Genomic DNA, 18,747 nt, shown 5'->3' with positions numbered 1-18,747 from the left:
CGCCGGTGCCTGACAGCCCACTATTGATGATGGCGTCTTTTGCGGAGGCACGCGTAGTTAGCATTCTCTAGGACCTGTTCCCTCGGTTCCCTGCGAGGAATCGGAAAGCGCGCCCCGTGGGGGCTTGTAAGATGCCTGTGGCTCTGTTTGTTAATATAGTTCGTGCCATGAAGTAGTGCAAGATGCTTATTCCGTCTTAGCTTAGTTCTTCCTTTCTCACCTCACGAGGGCTTGGTGCTCTGCGTCGACAGGTCCCGGTCCCAAGGCGGCTTCAGCCATCGCTGGTATGCCAGGTCGCGATGCCGTGGTCAAGGCCAGGAGGTGAGTGGCCCGGGGTCCAGCTAGAGCCCCTAAGTGATGATGCTCAGGAGGTCCCCTTTAGCTCTACAGCAGCCACCGTTCGCTGAGAAAGGAACGCGACGTTGCCAACACGGGATTGCATTGGATGCGGAGACGGTGCTGCGATAGCTAGTGTTTCCAGAGGGTGACTTATCTCGAGAGTCAGGAACTGCTTCCTGGTGCGGCACTAGGTCCGCGCATCGGCCGGCGAGGGGTTGCCCGGCGAGGTCCCCACGTGCCTCTTCCCTCTCGCCTTTGCTCCCCTTTCTGCTCTACATCCTTGGGTCCCGGCCCTCGAGCGGGTCTCAGCCGTCGCTGGTATGCCAGGTCGCGATGCCGTGGACAAGGCCAAAAGGGTGAGGGCTGTAGAGCCAGTAGGAGCTCATGAGTCGCGATGCTCAGGTACCCCCCCTTTAACGTGCAAGCAGTTTGCACGGACGAGGGTGAAGAAGACGCCGTGAGGGTCTCGCCTGGCGCTGCTCCTTGAAGGGATCCTGCAGGCCCACCACAAGAAGAACAAGAGTCCGCTATGACAAGCTGCGGTCAGCCATTGGTTGCTTTGGAGAGGTGAAGAGGCACTGAAGGCCTAATGAGGTGGTGCTGTGCGGGGCTGCCGCGGCCAGAGCTCAGCCATTCAGGTTTCTCGACGTTGCAGGGACGGACCCATGCACAAGCGTCATGCCGTTTGGGAGCAGCTCCATCAGTTGGTGTCAGTTGAGTGGGAAACTAGGTCAAGCACGTTAATCACGAAGAACCGAGTTCATTTAGATAGATGCAGGTAAGGCAGACATCGCTGGGTCTGGCCCAAGCGACTTGGGGATGATGCAACCTGAGGGGCGCCCCCAACAAAGTAAGCTAGGAACATAAAGTAAAAAAAGGGATACATGCCGCAGGAATGAACCCACGCGGCCTGGGAATAATGAAGCCCTGGGGTCGCTCCCAGCTGGAAACGAAACTTGAAGGATGTCACCTGATAGCGTCGAAGACAAAGGGGTGTTGAAGCAGCAGATGTCGTGGGCTGCGGAAGCCAATCTTCACGAGCCCCCAGGCCCAGGAGCCTCGGGAGGCTCCGGAGGCGCTGGTAGTTCCTCGAGGACCATCTCCATCTCCACCAGGGCTGCGGAACGCCTGGCCTCCTGAGCCTCCAGGATGCTCCTCATGAGGCGCTGGTACGCGGCGGCCACGTTCTGCAAGCCGTAGGGCATGCGAACGTAGCTGTGGGGTGGGCCTTCGCAGCACCCCGTGCGTGAGGGCCAGAAGCGCTCCTGAGAGGCGGCTCGGTTGAGCCCTGGGATGTCGATGTAGACGCGCAGCCCACCATCCTCGCCTGGATGGGGAGCTGCGGCGAGTAAGCAGCGGCTGCCACTCATGACTCTTGACTCCTGCAACTCCTTCGTGATCTGACTGACGAACTGCTGAGGGTTTGGCCCTCCTTGCCTTGCTCCTTCCTAAGGGAAACGTGCTTTGAAACACGCCTCCAAGTAGTGCCCGAGCGCCTCCCTCGTGACCTTAGCAAGGTCGGTGGCCCTCCAGGAGGGAGCCCCCGAGCCTTGCTTGAGGAGGGCGCCGGGCGCGCCTTCCTATGCCATAGAAGGAGGTGCCCCCTGAGAAGGCGCGGACCCTGAGGTGCCTGCCTCGTGAGGGGTCGGGCCTGGCGATGTCTTCTTCTTCTTGGGAGCGGTCTCAGGGAGCCTCCCGCTCCCGCGATCTAGGTCTTCAAGTGATGCAGCCTGAAAAGCTTGCTCCAGGGAGCACACTGCGTCCCTTTCTTCACAAGGCACCGAGATGACTCCGCCTCTTCCTGGCATCTTGAGGACGTTGTAGCCGTGATGAGTCACAACCATGAACTTGGCGAGAGCTGGGTACCCGAGGATGGCGTTGTATGGCAGGCGAATGTAGGCGATGTGAAGTTGATGAGCTTGGTGCGGTAGTTGTTGCGCGCCCCGAAGGTGACAGGGAGGCGGACAGGACGTTGAGCCCTGCCCCGCCGTCGATGAGGGTTCTGGTGACTTGCACGTTGCTGATGACTGGGGAGCAAAGCATCGAGAGGACTCCAGCTGTGGCCGCGCACTTGAGCTGATCCGCTGAGCTGAACGTGATGGCTAATGCCGACCACCTGAGGGGGTGCGTGGCTTCAAGCTTGGGGAGGACTGCATTCACTTCGCGGGCGAACGGCTTGAAGATGCATTGAGAGGCTGGGGCTTGAGCTCCGCCCAGGATGCAGGCAATCGCGCGTGGCTCCTGGAAGCCCCTAGCCCCCTCATCCTAATGATGGTCCTTGTTTCTCCTTGGCTGCGGCGGCAGTGGAGGGAGGCCTACGTTTCCTTGCGGACGATCCTCGCGAGGCTGATCCCTCCAGTCTCCCTCGCGAGGCTGATCCTGCCAGCGATCCTCGCGAGGTCGGTCGTGCCACCCTTGGCGAGGGCCACGGTCTTCCCAGCGTCTTGCGTTCCTTCCTCCTCCTCAGCTGTAGCCTCGATCGTTGCAGTCGGGGCGTCGGCCGATCGTCCCTTCTCGCACGGCTCGGAGCTCTTGACATTCGCTGGTGTTGTGGGTGTGGAGGTCGTGGTACACATAGAACCGGCTGCCCTTGAAAGACTCGGGCTGATCTCTGCCCCGCTTGGTGTCTGCTTCTGCCACGAGCACGGCAGCTCCCTTGCGCTTCACGTCCTTGGCCTTGGACTTCTTCTCTTCTGGGTCTGCGGCTGGCAGTTCAAGGAGGGAAAGGCGACCTTCCTCAGCCCTGGCGCACTTGTTCGCCAAGTTGAACAGCTCCAAGGAAGTGCACAGATCTTCATGCATCGCCAGCTCCTCCTTCATCTTGACGTCAAGCACACCGTCGGAGAAGGCTGAGATGATGGCCTCCTCGGTCACCTTGGGAATCTTGAGGCGTGCATTGTTGAAGCGCTGGATGTACTTCTGCAGGGTCTCCCCTTGTTGTTGCTTGATGCGGCGCATGTCGCTCACGGCGGGTGGTCGGTCGCGAGTACCTTGGAAGTTGGCGATGAAATGGGTGCACATCTCGTCCCAGGAGGAGATCGTGCCAGGAGCCAGGTTCAGGAGCCAGGTGCGGGCCCCGTCCTTGAGTCCCATGGGAAACAAATTTGCCATGACCTTCTCGTCCCCGTTGGCGGCTTAGATGCCCAACTCATAGAGCTGGAGGAACTCCGCAGGGTCGGCCGTGCCGCCGTAGCGAGGAGGCAGGTCTGGCTTGAACTTGCCGGCCCACGCGACGGTGCGCAGCTCGGTGTGAAGGCGCGGCAACCTGTTGTGGCCATGGGAGGCCTTTGGTGACGAAGAGCTTGGTCTTGCTGGTCCCCATGTGCTGCAGATGGGAGCAGCGCGGGGTCTTGGCGTGCTGGAACAGGAGCGTGGTTGCGACGGGCCGGAGCGGGGAGCACTCAGGCAACTTCTTGGGGACGAGGGACCTCTTGGCAATTCCGCTCTTGCCGCGCTAGCGCCGGACGGAGTGGGTTCCGCCCAGGGGCCACGCGTCTTGGAGCCAGGGCGCCTTCTTGAGGGGGAGGCGGCTGAGGCGCCCCCGGAGCTTCATTGCCCGCACAAGGAAGGGCTCGATGCAGCGAGATGGACGGTGCAGGGGAGCCTCCTGTGGCACGGACGAGCTCGGCGACGCAGTCGAGCCACTCTTCGTAGACGTCATCGACTGGGCGGTAGCGCAGGAGCTCGTTTGCTGCGATGAGCACAGCTCGAGCCTCCATGGTCGCGCGGAGTGCGCGGGACGAAGAACCAGCTGGGGTGAGTGAGGGAGTAGCAGTGCGGCCGTCCCGCCTCACTGACGTATGCTGGGACGATGCTTGTTGCTCGTTCCCCGTAGGGCCGGTGGCAGCGTTGATGGCAGGCGACGGGGAAAGGCGTGGGCGGCCACCGATGGGGGCCGTCTGGGCGACGCTGGAAGCGAGAGCAGTTCGGCGCTTGGCGCGGGCCCGACGAGCGTCTGACATGGATTCGATGGTCGGTGAAGAACAGGGCGGCAGGAGACGAATTCCGGTGCACCCCTACCTGGCACACCAAATGTCGGATTTCGGGTTCTGGCAAACCCTCTAGATTCGAACACTGGGGTGCGCGCGGAGATTTCGCCCTCTACCTACCTGCACCTCACCGCCTTGCTAGGATCTAAGCTATGAAAGGAACAACACAAGAGACACATGGTTTATACTAGTTCGGGCCATCATTGTGGTGTAATACCCTACTCTAGTTTGTGGTGTGGTGGATTGCCTCTTGGGCTGATGATGAACAATACAAGGAAGAACAGCCTCGCGAGGGTCTGTTCTTGGCTGGTGCGATGAACTGCTCGGGGGAGTTCAGTCTCTCTCTCTCTCTGCTGGTTTCTAGATGATGATCTCTCTCTTCCCCTCGATCCATCTACCTTGTGGGTGGCTAGTCCTATTTATAGGCAAAGGCCCTGGGCCTCTTCCCAAATTTTGAGCGGGAAGGGCGCCAACAATTGGCCATTTTGAAGGGGAACATCTAGTACACTTATCTTGACTAAAGTTGGTCCTCGCCTGTCAAAGGCTCTGGTGGTGACGCCGGCTTGGGCTCCACAATGACTTCCTTCCTGCCGTTGCGACAGTCTTGCTCTTGTTGCACCAAAACGGATACCTTTGCTTGATGCTCTCGCCTGCGCTTGCTCCCTTTGCACCAAAGAGGAAAGGAGGACACTGCTTGGGCTGGCGCCCGCCTGGCGCCCTTGGTCTTCATGGCTTGCGTCATGGGTACCTCATGAGGTACCCCGCCTTGATCTCTCCGCCTCCTCGCGAGCCAGCCTGACAAGGTAGTGCTTGAGGAAGCTTCTTGTCGTCCACCCTGCAAGGCTTGGCCCCTCGCAAGGGTCTTCAGCTCGTGCTGATGAAGATGGGCCATGCTGGGCCGCCCCTTGAGCCACGCTGCAAGCCACAGGCAGGCAAGTCTGGGGACGCCCGTTTCCAGAACGCCGACAAGTACGATTGATGGAAGGCGACATGGGGGAGTAGAGGGCATGCATCACGGGGCAGAAGAGGTCGAGGGGCATGAGGGAGAAGCAACCAGGGGAGGAAACGACGAATGCCGACGGGAACACACTATGCGGCGATGGGGACGGATCACTGGAGAAGAATACAGATGGGGAAAGAGCTCCAGAGAGACGGCGACGACACGAGGAAGACGCTGGACATGTCCAGGCGATGAGGGGATGAGTGCACAGATGGGGAGGAGGTGACAGAGGCTCAGAGCGCATGTTTCGTATTGCCAGACTGGTGATCACCGCGTGCACTAGTGCACACAGTGCCACACAGTCTACCAAAAGGTGTGTGGTGTGAAGTCCCTCGAAGATAGAGAAGCTTTGAATCAATGAAATAATCAATTAAATAAACAAGCATCACAAGTTTGCTGCAGCAAAGTTGGAGCAAGTGATGAGGTGAAATTAGATGGCCGCTGAGAAACAAATGATGTCAGTGGTGTTTAGGATAAGAAGGATTACAATCGTGGTAAGTTTGAGATGATTTGGACCACTAATTAGTTGTTGTTCAACTACATAATCTGGTCCAGAAACAAAATGAGGAACTAGCACTCACATAGAGTCATGGATTGAGCTGAGAATTAACATGGCAAGATGATTTAGACATATGAGGGTGCCATAAAAATTTCATACCATTTGGCCAAGCCCAAATGGTACTTGCTTCATAAAGTACCTCCCTGGATAAAATCTTGGGAAAAATCATGAGGGAAAATGGCTAGATGAAAGGATCCCAAATCTTGTGGAGATAGGTTATATGGGTAGCAGAAGGTCCTGGTAAATGTTCAACAATATTGAAGAAATATAAAATACACTTGCTTCACAAACTGAAAATCTGAAGAGAAACAAAGAATTGAAGGTGTGCTCACATGGATGCATGAAATGAGCTCAAATTTGGTGGAGGGTCATGACTTGATGATATTGAAGTCATGTCAAAATTTCAATTCATTTTAATACACCTAGCTTATACCTCCTTCACAAAGTTTATTTCTGGACAATAACTTTGGAAAATCACTGATAAATAATTACTAGGCAAATGAGTATTAAACTTTGCATGAGGCAATGATATGGACATGCAAAGGTGTACAAAAAATTTGGAGTCAAATGAGCAAAGATAAATAGCTTCACAAAGTGCCATTTAGGGCAGAATAGGAAAAGGAGTATTGAGGGAATATTTTTGAACATGGCAAGGAAAGATTTTGCCATATTTGATGAAGATATGACCCAAACAATTTATGTGATTTATTTGGAATTCTAGAAATGATAGAAATATAGGTTGCTTCACAACCTAGGGCAAATAGGGTTATCCCTTTAATAAAAAAGGAATCTTCCCAAGGAAAAGAATATTGGGGTTGGGCCAAGATGGAAATGGCTAGGTATTGGGATGGATATGAGGATGACAAGACACTCCGGAAAGAAAGAAGAGGTCATCTTCTTCAGTTTCCAAACCATTTAGCCACGGAAAAAGAAAACTCAAGCAAAATTCTCAGAAAATCAAAAGAAAAAGAAAGGGCCAAAAATCAGTGTGTGACATAAGTTGTTCATCTCATCCCTCCAACGCGTAAGCACACCTTTGTTCTTGACGTTGATCCATCCATACTTATAGATGATGAAGCTGTGTTTCAAGCCTTAACGGGCATCGATTGGATATCATCTGACTTTCAAACGATGGAGGGAGAAGAAGAATCGGCGCAAGGTAACTCGGAGTCTTCAACTCATCAGGACCAAAACAACTGAACCGAGGGGTGGCTCTCAGACCGTGGCATAGATCTTCTTCATGAAAACTCTGAAATTTTTGGGCTTGGAAAGGCCATGTAATAGGCTAGATTGAAAAAATGATCTCACACGCCATCGTGCATGTTTATCTTCTGAATACTTTGAACCTCCAATCTGACGTTGAAGATCCGCCATTTATGCTTATAATATTATCAATCATGTGGGTCATATTAAATATTATCATATTCCCTGCACACAAGTAAATAACATGTGCCCTGGCGGCTTAAACCAGGGCGAGTCACAAATATCTTTGAACAACCCTGAAAATAATCTTTGATATAGACTAGCGCCAAGCTAAACCGGAAATATGCTAGCGACTTAAAGTCAAAAACCAGGGCGGTTTACCCATACCCTGAATGTTTATATCAGTATGTAAAATCATACCTGTAAATCATAATAGCTTCTTTTGACAATAAGAAGTCATAGACATGAAATATCATGATGTTGGTTGTTCAAAACAGATTTCCTGGCAGATTGTAATCCGTTGTCAGGGAGGGTTGTTAACCCAATATGCTCAATTATGAGTCATATGATTAAGGCTACATGGCCTAAATTCTGAAAACCATATGCTAACATGGAAGAAAGATATAAATCCAGAATTTCCAGCAAAACAGAAATCCAGAAAAAACAAGGCTTTCATAGTCCGCCAAGCCTAAAACTCAAGTGCTTTCATGGGCCGCACAACCACTGAGTTAACTCTTGCACACCTGTAAGCCGGCCCTCCCATGACAAACCGCCATTTTAACTTTAACAAGTTCAGGGTCTTATTTAAAAGATTGACTATTAAGAGTACGGTGGGTCATTCCAGGATTACCTGGGCAGAGGAACAACGACATACATGTCGGATAACCCAAAATTTGGTGTTTACACCTGGCTAGGATGCCGATCAAGAGGGTAAGCATAGCTATGCTCATTGAGCAGGAAGCCCCAAAGTGACCAATAAGATGGCCAGGAAGCCGATCAAGAGGGTGAGCATAGCTATGTTCTTTTAATAGGAAGCCCACAAATGACCAATAAGGTGGCTAGGATGCCCGATCAAGAGGGTGAGCATAGCTATGCTCTTTGAACAGGAAGCCCCGAAGTGACCAATAAGGTGGCTAGGAAGCCGATCAACAAGGTGAGCAGAGCTATGTTCTATGAACAGGAAGCCCCCAAGTGACCATATGAACAGATAATAGAGGCGCAGATACTTGGAAATGAAATGACAGAGGCCCTGAATTATTAGGGATGTCGGCTTTCTTATAATGATCATAGTATACTGAAGAAAATATGTACAACATAAGAGCCGATGGCTCAAGTCTAATATGGCCGAAGATGAGCGATGTTCCACGGCCGACGGGTCTCCTCCTCCGATGTGCGCGAATCCTTATGTTCTCGAATATCAATGAGGTAGCATGTCCCATTGTTCAAGTTCTTACTGATCACAAAAAGTCCTTCCCAAGGTGGGGAAAATTTATGCATGTTTGTTTGATCTTGAATCAGCCAGAGCACCAAGTCGCCTTCTTGAAAGGTCCGGGTCTTAACTCAGCGGCTATGATAGCGATGCAGATCTTGCTAGTATATCACCGAATGAGCCGCTGCAAGGTCACGCTCTTCATCCAATATATCAAGAGCATCCCGACGCGCTTTTTCATTATCACCTTCAACATAAGCCGCCACGCGGGGTGAGTCATGACGGATATTGCTTGGAAGAACCGCCTCAGCCCCGTAAACCATGAAGAAAGGTGTGTAACCTGTTGATCTATTGGGGGTGGTGTTGATACTCCACAGCACTGAGGGTAACTTCTGAACCCAACAACCCGGCGTCCTTTGCAAAGGGACCATAAGTCGGGGTTTGATCCCTCTCAAGATTTCTTGATTGGCTCTTTCAGTTTGACTGTTGGACTGAAGGTGAGATACCAATGAGACGTCAAGACGAATATGCTCTCGTTGACAGAACTCTTTCGTAGAACCTTTAGATAGATTAGTGCCACTGTCAGTTATGATGCATCACACTTACTGACCGGCTCTGCTTCAACCCACTTAGTAAACTTATCAAGTACCACCAAGAGGTGGGTCTTATTATCCTTAGACCTCTTGAAAGGTCCAACCATATCAAGCCCCCAGACCGCAAACGACCAAGTAATTGGAATCATCCTCTATTCTTGAGCTGGCACATGAACTCGTCGAGAAAATTTCTGATAGCCTTCACACTTACTAACCAGATCCTCAGCATCAACATGAGCCATCAACCAATAAAATATATGACAAAAAGATTTAGCCACAAGAGATTTAGAGCCGGCGTGATGGCCAAAATCTCCTTCATGCATTTCCCTTAGACCCTCATGGCCCTCTTTCGGAGAAACATAGCACTGGAACACGCCTGTGACACTGCATCGGTGTAACTCGCCATTGACAATAGTCGTAGACTTAGACCATCGGGTTATTTGCTTGGCCAAAGTTTCATCCTCAGGTAACTCTCCCTGGGTCACATAAGCCAAATAGGGAACTTTCTAATCAGGGATGGCGTGGAGAGCCGCCACCAATTGTGCCTTTGGGTCAGGAATTGCAAGATCTTTGGAAGGCAACTTAACGGAAGCATTATGCAATATTTCAAGAAAAACATTAGGGGGCACCAGCTTACGCTAAGACCCTAGCCGACTTAAAGCATCAGCTGCCTTGTTCTTCCTGCGATAACATGCTCCACTTCGTAACCCTTGAAGTGACCAACAATATTATCAACCGCTCGGCTATAAGCCGCCATGAGAGGGTCTTTAGAATCCCAAGTGCCTAAAACTTGCTGAGCCACCAGATCTGAGTCGCCAAAACACCTGACCCTGCTTAAATTCATCTATTTGGCCACTCGCAGGCCATGGAGCAGGTCCTCGTATTGAGCTGCATTATTAGTACAAGGAAACATTAACCTTAGAACATAGCAAAACGTGTCACCTCATAGGGAAGTCAAAATAACTCCAGCACCCGAGCCGTCCAGCTGCCTAGACCCGTCAAAGTGGATTGTCCAATAATTATTATCCGACTTGTCCTCGGGCATCTGTAACTCTGTCCAGTCGTTGATGAAACCAACAAGTGCTTGGGACTTGATAGTTGTCCTTGGCGTATACTACAAACCATGGGGTCCAAGCTAAATGGCCCACTTGGCCACGCGACCCGTGGCTTCCCTGTTTTGAATAGTATCGCGTAAAGTCGCAGAGCTGACCACAGTAATGGGATGACAAAGAAAATAATGCTTAAATTTGCGACTGGCCATGGACACACCATATACTAGCTTCTGCCAATGTGGGTATCTCTGTTTGGACTAACTTAAAACTGCACTGACATAATAAGCCGGCCTTTGGACTGGGTACTCCTTACACTACATGAATCAGGAACTTTGCCGTCCGCCATGGCTGACGGCAAAGGCACAGATGGCGGACGACAAAGACATTTGTCGTCAACCAGCAAACGGCAACATGTCCGGCTGAACAGGCTACGACAAAGACCTCTTTGTTCTCTGCTGGCGGACGAGAAAAATGAAAAGGACTTTGCCATCCAATGATTGGCGGCAAAGAGCTTGGACGGCACACGTGGCAGTTCAGGTCCGTTAAGTGGTTAACGGCGTGCTTTGCCGTCAGCCAGTGGATGGCAAAGATGCGAAGGCCTTTGCCATCTCGTGGCTGACGACAAATCTGCCAAATAGGCCAGCCCCTAATTCCCAGGTTGCACAGGAGCTTCCATGTGGCAGCTTTGCCGTCCGCTAGTGGACGGCAAAGTGTCTATATAGCACCTGTTTTTTCCTAAATTCATTCAATTTTGACAGAATTTCACATATATATACACATTTCAAAATAATTTCAACAATCATACCAACAATAGGTTTCCAAAAACATATACATGTTTCCAACAACAAGAACATATACAAGATTCCAACAACATTTCCATATATACAAGTTTGCAACAAGATATCCAACAAGTTTCCAACAACATATCCAACAAGTTTGCAACAAGTTTCCATAAATAAAATGGAAGCACAAGCACTAGTAAAAGTTTGCAACAAGTTTCCATCAATGCTAGCTTCCTCATCTCAAGCAAATCTGCAAATTAAGAAAGATGAAAGTTAGAAGAAGAAGAATACTAGCTAGAAGAAAAATAAGAAGAAGAAGAAGAAGAAGAAAAAGAAGAAGAAGAAGAAGAAGAAGAATTTTCCTCTTCTTCTTCTTCTTTTTCTTCTTCTTCTTCTTCTTCCTTCTTCCTCTTCTTCTAACTAAGGTAGGTAAAAATGCCATTTTTAGCTAAGGTAGGTAAAAATGCTAAGTGTGTAGGTCATTTTAGAGCTAAGCTAGGTAAATAGGTCATTTTGGAGCTAACCTATGTAGTTATGCCATTTTTGAGCAAAATAAGCATATTTATTCATTTCGTAGGACAAAATGGTAAGTGTAGGCCATTTTAGAGCTTTCCTAGTTAAAATCGGTCATTTTGGAGCAAGTTACGGTTATTTTGTCATTTTGGAGGAAAATAAACGAATTATATGATAGTTTGGAGCTAAACCAAGGTTATTATGCCATTTTTTACTAAGTGCGCTTATTATGTCATAAATGAACTAGCTAAGCTAATTATAGATCATTATTGAGCTATCCTAGGTTGTTATGCCATTTTGTACCTAAGTGAGCTAATTAGGTCATAAATGAAGTAGCTAAGCTAATTATAGATCATTATTGAGCTATCCTACGTTCGTATGCCATTTTGTACCTAAGTGAGCTAATTTTTTCATAAATGAAGTAGCTAAGCTAATTATAGATTATTATTGAACTATCCTTAGTTGTTATGCCATTTTGAACCTAAGTGAGCTAATTATGTCATAAATGAACTAACTAAGCTAGCTATAGACCATTATTGAGCTATCCTAGGTTGTTATGCCATTTTCTAGCTAACAAAGCTTTTGTTAAGCAAAACACTTGGGAAAACTTACCATAATCTAGGAGATGAAGGGCCGGTCGAGATTGCGCCTCCGTGAGACGGGTCGATCCTTTGTGGGAGGCATGCTGCATGAAAGATCATTTGTAATGTTTTGTTAGCATGATGCAACTGAAATGTGAATACCAGTAACTAATGACCATTCAAATGGAACTCACTGTGTCCGCTATAGCAATCTGGGGCATCAGCGGAGGGGTCTGGCCGGTTTTCTCACACACGGACTGCACATTTTGTTTTCACGAGTCAGTCATATTAGTTAGTAACGAAACGAACATTGCATGCATGATTTGTCTAGTATGCGGGAGAAACTTACCACGAGGATCTTACATAGGTCCCGACGACTTGCATCGTTCCGGTTCCTCTCCGCCTCCAACAGATTAGCCATCCTCTCCTCCTTGTCCCTCACCTTCTCCTCCGCCTTCCTGGTTGCCTCTGCCACAAGCTCCTTGGCCCTAGACTCGATAGCCAGATCCACTGGCCGTGGTCGACGCCTCATCTCGGGAAGAGACATCGTCTGCCACTTCTTGATCTTCGAGAGACTTCTAGGACAATGTATAAGCCCATCCCCAATGGCTATGTGGTCATGTTTCCTCCCATCACCAGATAGCATCACGAGCTCAGGATCAAAAGGACTCTGGCTCGGGTTGAAGTCCTCGCCTTTCATCTCCTTCCCCTAGTCTCTGTACCTCATAAGCTTGTTGTGGGAGGAGATGTTGGTGAAGCTATCTGGATGATTGAATTCATCCTCCGAGAATGCCTTGTCCTTCTTGTACGGGGCACTATGGGCCATGGCATAGAGGTCGTACAGCGGTTGCACCTCCTTCTTGTTGTGTCGCGCTTGAAAGAGAGGAATAGGGTAAATTAGTAAGTAAAGCTAGCATGAAGAATGAAATTGCATGAATCGAACCACATACCCAGTGATCCCCTTACTCAAACAGGTTGGAGCTCCCTTGATGGTGCGGAACACCTCGCATCTGGGCACGCTTGTCCCTATCCTTGTTGTGGACGGCTAGCCATTGGGGGGATCACCACTCATCCACCAACCTCTCCCAAGAGTCCATCTTATCCGCACACCATCTCGGGGGCACCTAAGTTAGACAAAGAGAAATTTCAGCGCTACGCCTATGAAACAACTCAAGGAAACTGGTACAAGGCCTTAAGAATAGGTAATTACCGTCATGTACTTGTACTTACTCAGATACTTGAGGCGGCACTTCTTCTTCTGCCTCCTGATGTTGGTCGAGGCTTAGTAGTCTCGGACAGCCTGGACCCGAGCCTTGTGCCGTGTGTTCTGAAGTAGGTGCTTACACTTGGCTTCGAGAACCATAGCCGCGCCCCCCTCGTGTTCCTCAAGACACCTGTAGAAGGTCTACAATCAAAGAAGACAACATTGATCATTAGTACAATCACTAGGTACTATTGATTTTTAATTCTGTAAAGGAGCAATTACCCAAAATCTCCATCTCACAATGTCGGCCAGCGTCTCGCACACGACACTATCGACCATATCCCCCGGCGGGGCTGAGGTAGCCTCGTACAACTCCCAGGTCAGTGCTAGCTGTGGAATTTCACCCTCACCGGACAACAAGACCCACCCCGGGAAGTGGTGCCGGACTAAAGTACCAAGGACCTGGTTGGGCCTGCGGACACGATCTGCATGTATCCAACCCCTGTAGTATGACAAGGCCAACACATTAGATAATAATGTGAACAAACATGAAGGCAAAAGTGTCAGGACCCCGATCCTAAGTCACACCGATCTAGCACGTAACACATCATATCACTTTGCGGCCTCACGCACGGTATTCCCACGGGTGCCACCTTACTTGGCCCGGGACCGTTTGCGCCTTTTGGCTCACGTATATGATAGTGCCGCTAGCATCCATATGACAAAGAACCCGGGCTGACATGGCTAGTCGTGAACCCAAACTGGCACTAATTTACAGGGACAGGCATACATGACCCAACAACGAACGTGTCGGTCATCAGCGAGTGAATCCAGGCTGTAGCACTGGGCTAGCAGGACTCCAGTGAACCGGGCTGTAGCGGGCTAACAGGACTCCGGAATTCATCGCATGACATTTCCCCGAGGGGACAGACACAGGAACGAAGAAGGACACATGCCGGCCAGCCTAAGTGTTCCGGAGCAGTAGCAAGCTACCATGGCTCAGCGGAAACACTAGGAGACATTTCCCGGTAGGAGAGGCTACTAAGGATAAACAACTAGATAGTCAGATCCCACACATACCAAGCATTTCAATAACATACACACAATATGCTCGATATGTGCAAATACCACATGGCATCACAACATGACTCTACAACTCAAGTATTTATTCAATAGGCTCCGAGGAGCGAGATATTACAAACATGGGTCTCATGTCAGGACCCCGACTCGATGTCACATTGATCTAGCCGGTAACACCTCATATTACTTTGCGGCCTCACGCACGGTATCCCCACGGGTGACGCCTTACCTTTGCCCGGGACCGTTTGCGCCTTTTGGCTCACGTATATGATAGTGTTGCTAGCATCCATATGATAAGGAGCCCGGGCTGACATGACTAGTCGTAAACCCAAAGTGGCACAGACTTACAGGGACAGGCATCCATGACCCAGCTTCGAACGTGTCGGTCATCAGCAAGTGGGTCCGGGCTGTAGCACTGGGCTAACAGGACTCTGGTAAACCGGGCTGTAGCGGGCTAACAGGACTCCGGTACTCAATGCGTGACATTTCCCCGAAGGGACAGACACAGGAACGAAGAAGGACACATGCCGGCCAGCCTAAGTGTTCCAGAGCAGTAGCAAGCTACCATGGCTCAACGGTAACACTAGGAGACATTTCCCGGTAAGAGAGGCTACTAAAGATAAACAACTAGATAGTCAGATCCCACACATACCAAGCATTTCAATCATACACACAATATGCTCGATATGTGCAAATACAACGAAGCATCACAACATGACTCTACGACACAAGTACTTTATTTAAGGCTCAGGGAGCCATACTTACATACACAAAGGTACAGGTCTCACGACCCAGCATTCAAGTCATACAGTCATACAAACCAGCAGCGGAAGTAACTTGTCTGAGTACAGACAACTAGTAAAATAAAAGAGGCTTGGAAAGCCTAGCTATACTACGTGGTCCTTCACAAGCTCAGTATCACCACCTGGGCCTTTAGCCTACTCGTTGATGTCAACGTCTACGTAGAACCCATCAGAAGGGGTTGCAGCGTCTTCTGTAAAATGTAAATTATAGCAACATGAGTACAAAGGTACTCAGCAAGACTTACATCAGAACCTACATACATGCATATTATCAAGAAGGGTTGGTGGAGTTATTGCAGCAGGCCAGCTTTGACTCTTGGCTAGGCTAGACTCCAACTTGAAATGGTTTTGCATACACGAGTCCACTACTCACCACTTCAATACACTACCGAGGATCCGCCTCCGTCTTCCTACGGAAGAGCCATCCTCGGCACTCACACTTATCTTGAGGCTTTTAGCAGTTTCCATTTACTTGTCTATGAACTGTATAGGCAACCAAGTAGTCCTTTACCGCGGACGCGGCTATTCGAATAGATCATGATAACCCTGCAGAGGTGTACTTCTTCATACATGTTTCCACCACTTAGCGTCTGCACATGACATGTGCTCGGCAGACTTCAAGCGAAAGCCGACGTGGGTGTAGACCACGACCTACCTAAACACTTAAGTCTCTAGTCCAGGTTTATCGCCTATCCAGGTTCCATCCGTAGGGAGTCCGGCCGAGGTTTCCCATACGGCCCCGAACGATGTGAACAGGGTTCCCGAGATACCTAACGGGTATTCGGTACACCGTGCCACGTACCTACCGCATCACAGCCCACCCCTACGGTCAGCGCTGTCCACGGCCTCCAGTAGGCTACAAACACCAGAAACTACTTGCAACTCCTGGACAGAGAGCTAGGGTGATTAAGAAGTCGAGCGGGGTCATATTTCAGGGCCCAATGCATGGTAGTAGCTGTATCTTAAGTCACACATACAGATCTCAGTGCTTAGGTTCGGTTTCAATGAAACAACACACCATGTACTCCTACATGGCCTCTCATCGATACCTTTACCAAATCGTGTTCACCACACCACTCTCATTACCGACATAATCATTTCACTCTAGCCCATCACCCAGATGAACCAGACCTGACACGACTCTAAGCGTAGCAGGCATAGCAAGGTAGGAACAACACATACATATGGCTCAATCAACTCCTACACATGCTAGTGGGTTTCATCTAGTTACTGTGGCAATGACAGGTCATGCATAGGAAATGGGTTCAACTACCGTAACACACAGCAGTTTGAAACGCGTTGTCTTAATGCAGCAAAAGAGAGCAGGAGCGAGAACATGGGATTGTATCGATATGATCAAATGGTTGGTTGCTTTCCTGATGGTTCGATGCACTGATACGGTTCTTCGTTAGGGTAATCACGATACTCCTCGGAGACAGAACCTGTCGCAAGGGACACCGATACACAACCATCACCAACAATGTGCAACAATATGATGCATGCATGAAACATGGCAATATGAGTGTGTTGGGCTAATGCAACTAGAACCAGAAGGGTTTGAACTACTTTGAATCAAAGATTCAAATTTCAAACTCAAACATGGCCTTTTAAAGTGCTTTTCCTTGTTCTGCATTAAACATCAAGTTAACTTGTTTAGTCATGCATGAAAATAGTACAGATGGATAGATTGGATTTTTCTGATCATTTTTCATATATAATTTGTCTGATTTGGAGTTACAGAATAAAAGTTATGAATTTTTGAAGTTTAAATTATATTCTGGAATTTCTTATATTAGAATAATTCCAGAAAATCATTATTGCGTCAGCCTGACGTCAGTGTGACGTCAGCAGGTCAACGGAACACGTCAGGGTCAAACCTGACAGTGGGTCCCGCATGTCAGGGTGATTATTTTAATTAAAGTTTAATTAAAACTAATCCTGTTTAATTAACAGGGCTGGGCCCCACCTGTCATTGACTCAGGGGAGTCAACCAGGGCCCACCCGTGGTCAAAGTCAATGCCATCGGCGCCGGCGTTTAGCCGCCGGCGAGCCCGACGCGGCGGCGGGAGTGGTTTTGGCCGTTTCGGCCACCAAATGGGTCGCGGAGACCACCGGAGTGGAGCTGAGGACAAGCCGCAGCTCTTGGTGGAGTCCGTTGGGGTCGGGGTGGCCGGAGTTGGCGCCGGCGATGACTTTGGCGGCCACCGGGGTTCGGCCGAAGATGAACTTGGCGCTAGAGGGGTCGGTGGGGCTCGGGGAGTGGCTAGCTAGGTGCTGCGGAACTCGGTGAGTAAGATGGACACCATCTTGTGGCCGGAGGGTGGCCGGAAGCACGTCGGCGACGAGATCCGCGGCGGTGCGGGCGTGTGATCCTCGTGCGGTGGCTACACGGCTCGGGAATGAGAGAGGGAGGGTCGGAGGAGTAGCTAGGCTCACAACGCTCCCGTAGAGGCCACCGGCGGGGTCGGGGACGAGCTGAGGCGGCGACGGCGTTGAAGGGGATCTCCGGCGACGGCGAGCTCGGGCGAGGTCGGTGCGATGGTCTCGGGCCGCACCAGCACACGGGGCTCGGCTAGCTCGATGAAGTGGACGGCGGCGGAGCTCCTGGACACGGTGGCACGGCGTGGGGTGGACGGAGGGCATGGCTACGGCGAGGGGGTGGCGGCGATGGCGTCGGCCATGGCTGGGGCGTGCGAGGGGGAGGAGCCGGAGAGGAGAGGGGGTGTCTAGGGGGTTCGGGGGAGAGAGGGAGGCCGATTCACGGCGTTAGCCGGGCGAGGGAGGCGGCGAGGCGGCGAGCAGGTGCGTGGCACCCATGCGGTGCTCGCCGTCGAGCACCTGCCTGCCTGCCTGGCCGGCAAGCAGCTCGCTGGCGCGGTGCTGGGCTGGGCCGGCAGGTGGGCCGGGTGCTGGGCGACAGGTAAGCCTTTTCCATTTCTTCTGTTTTCTGTTTTCTCTTTTTTAATACTTCTGCAACTTTGTTGAATTAAATAAAATACCTAGGCAACTCCAAAAATCACCAAACTACTCCTGGTCCATAGTTGGATTATTTCCAACATGAAACATTTTAGTTTGGAGATATTTGAGCATTTAAATATTTTATATAATTTTAAATGCCCAAATTCAAATATTTATGATTTAATTCAAAAACCCTAAGCTGGCCTAGAAAAATGTGCACCACTTTTGGCAGAGGTTCTGAACCAAGACAAAAATGATGGGCATTTTAGAAGGGCATTTCAGGTTCATTGAAAATTATTTTAGTAACCCTAGTTAGTTTCAGAGGGGACTGGGGGTTCTGTCATCCCCATTTCAGGTTTCTGATGAAAAAGTAAACATGATGCAACACTCTAATGCATGGCTAACTAGGATGTGACATCTCATGACCCAACATTTAGAGCATACAAGTCAAAGCACAAGCGGAAGCTTAACATGTCTGAGTACAGACATATACAAATGAAAAAGGCTGAGAAGCCTGTCTATCTACCAGATCCTATCGAGGCACAAGATCGTAGCTGGGGTAAGAAGCTAAACGTCGAAGTCCAAGCGGTACTACTAGCGAGACTAAAGTCTCTCTGCAAAAACATAAATTAAGCAACATGAGTACAAATGTACCCAGCAAG

The sequence above is a fragment of the Triticum dicoccoides genome, chromosome 5B, assembly GCF_002162155.2.
Source record: "Triticum dicoccoides isolate Atlit2015 ecotype Zavitan chromosome 5B, WEW_v2.0, whole genome shotgun sequence".
Taxonomy (NCBI): Eukaryota; Viridiplantae; Streptophyta; class Magnoliopsida; order Poales; family Poaceae; genus Triticum; species Triticum dicoccoides.
This window is presented reverse-complemented; position numbering follows the sequence as displayed.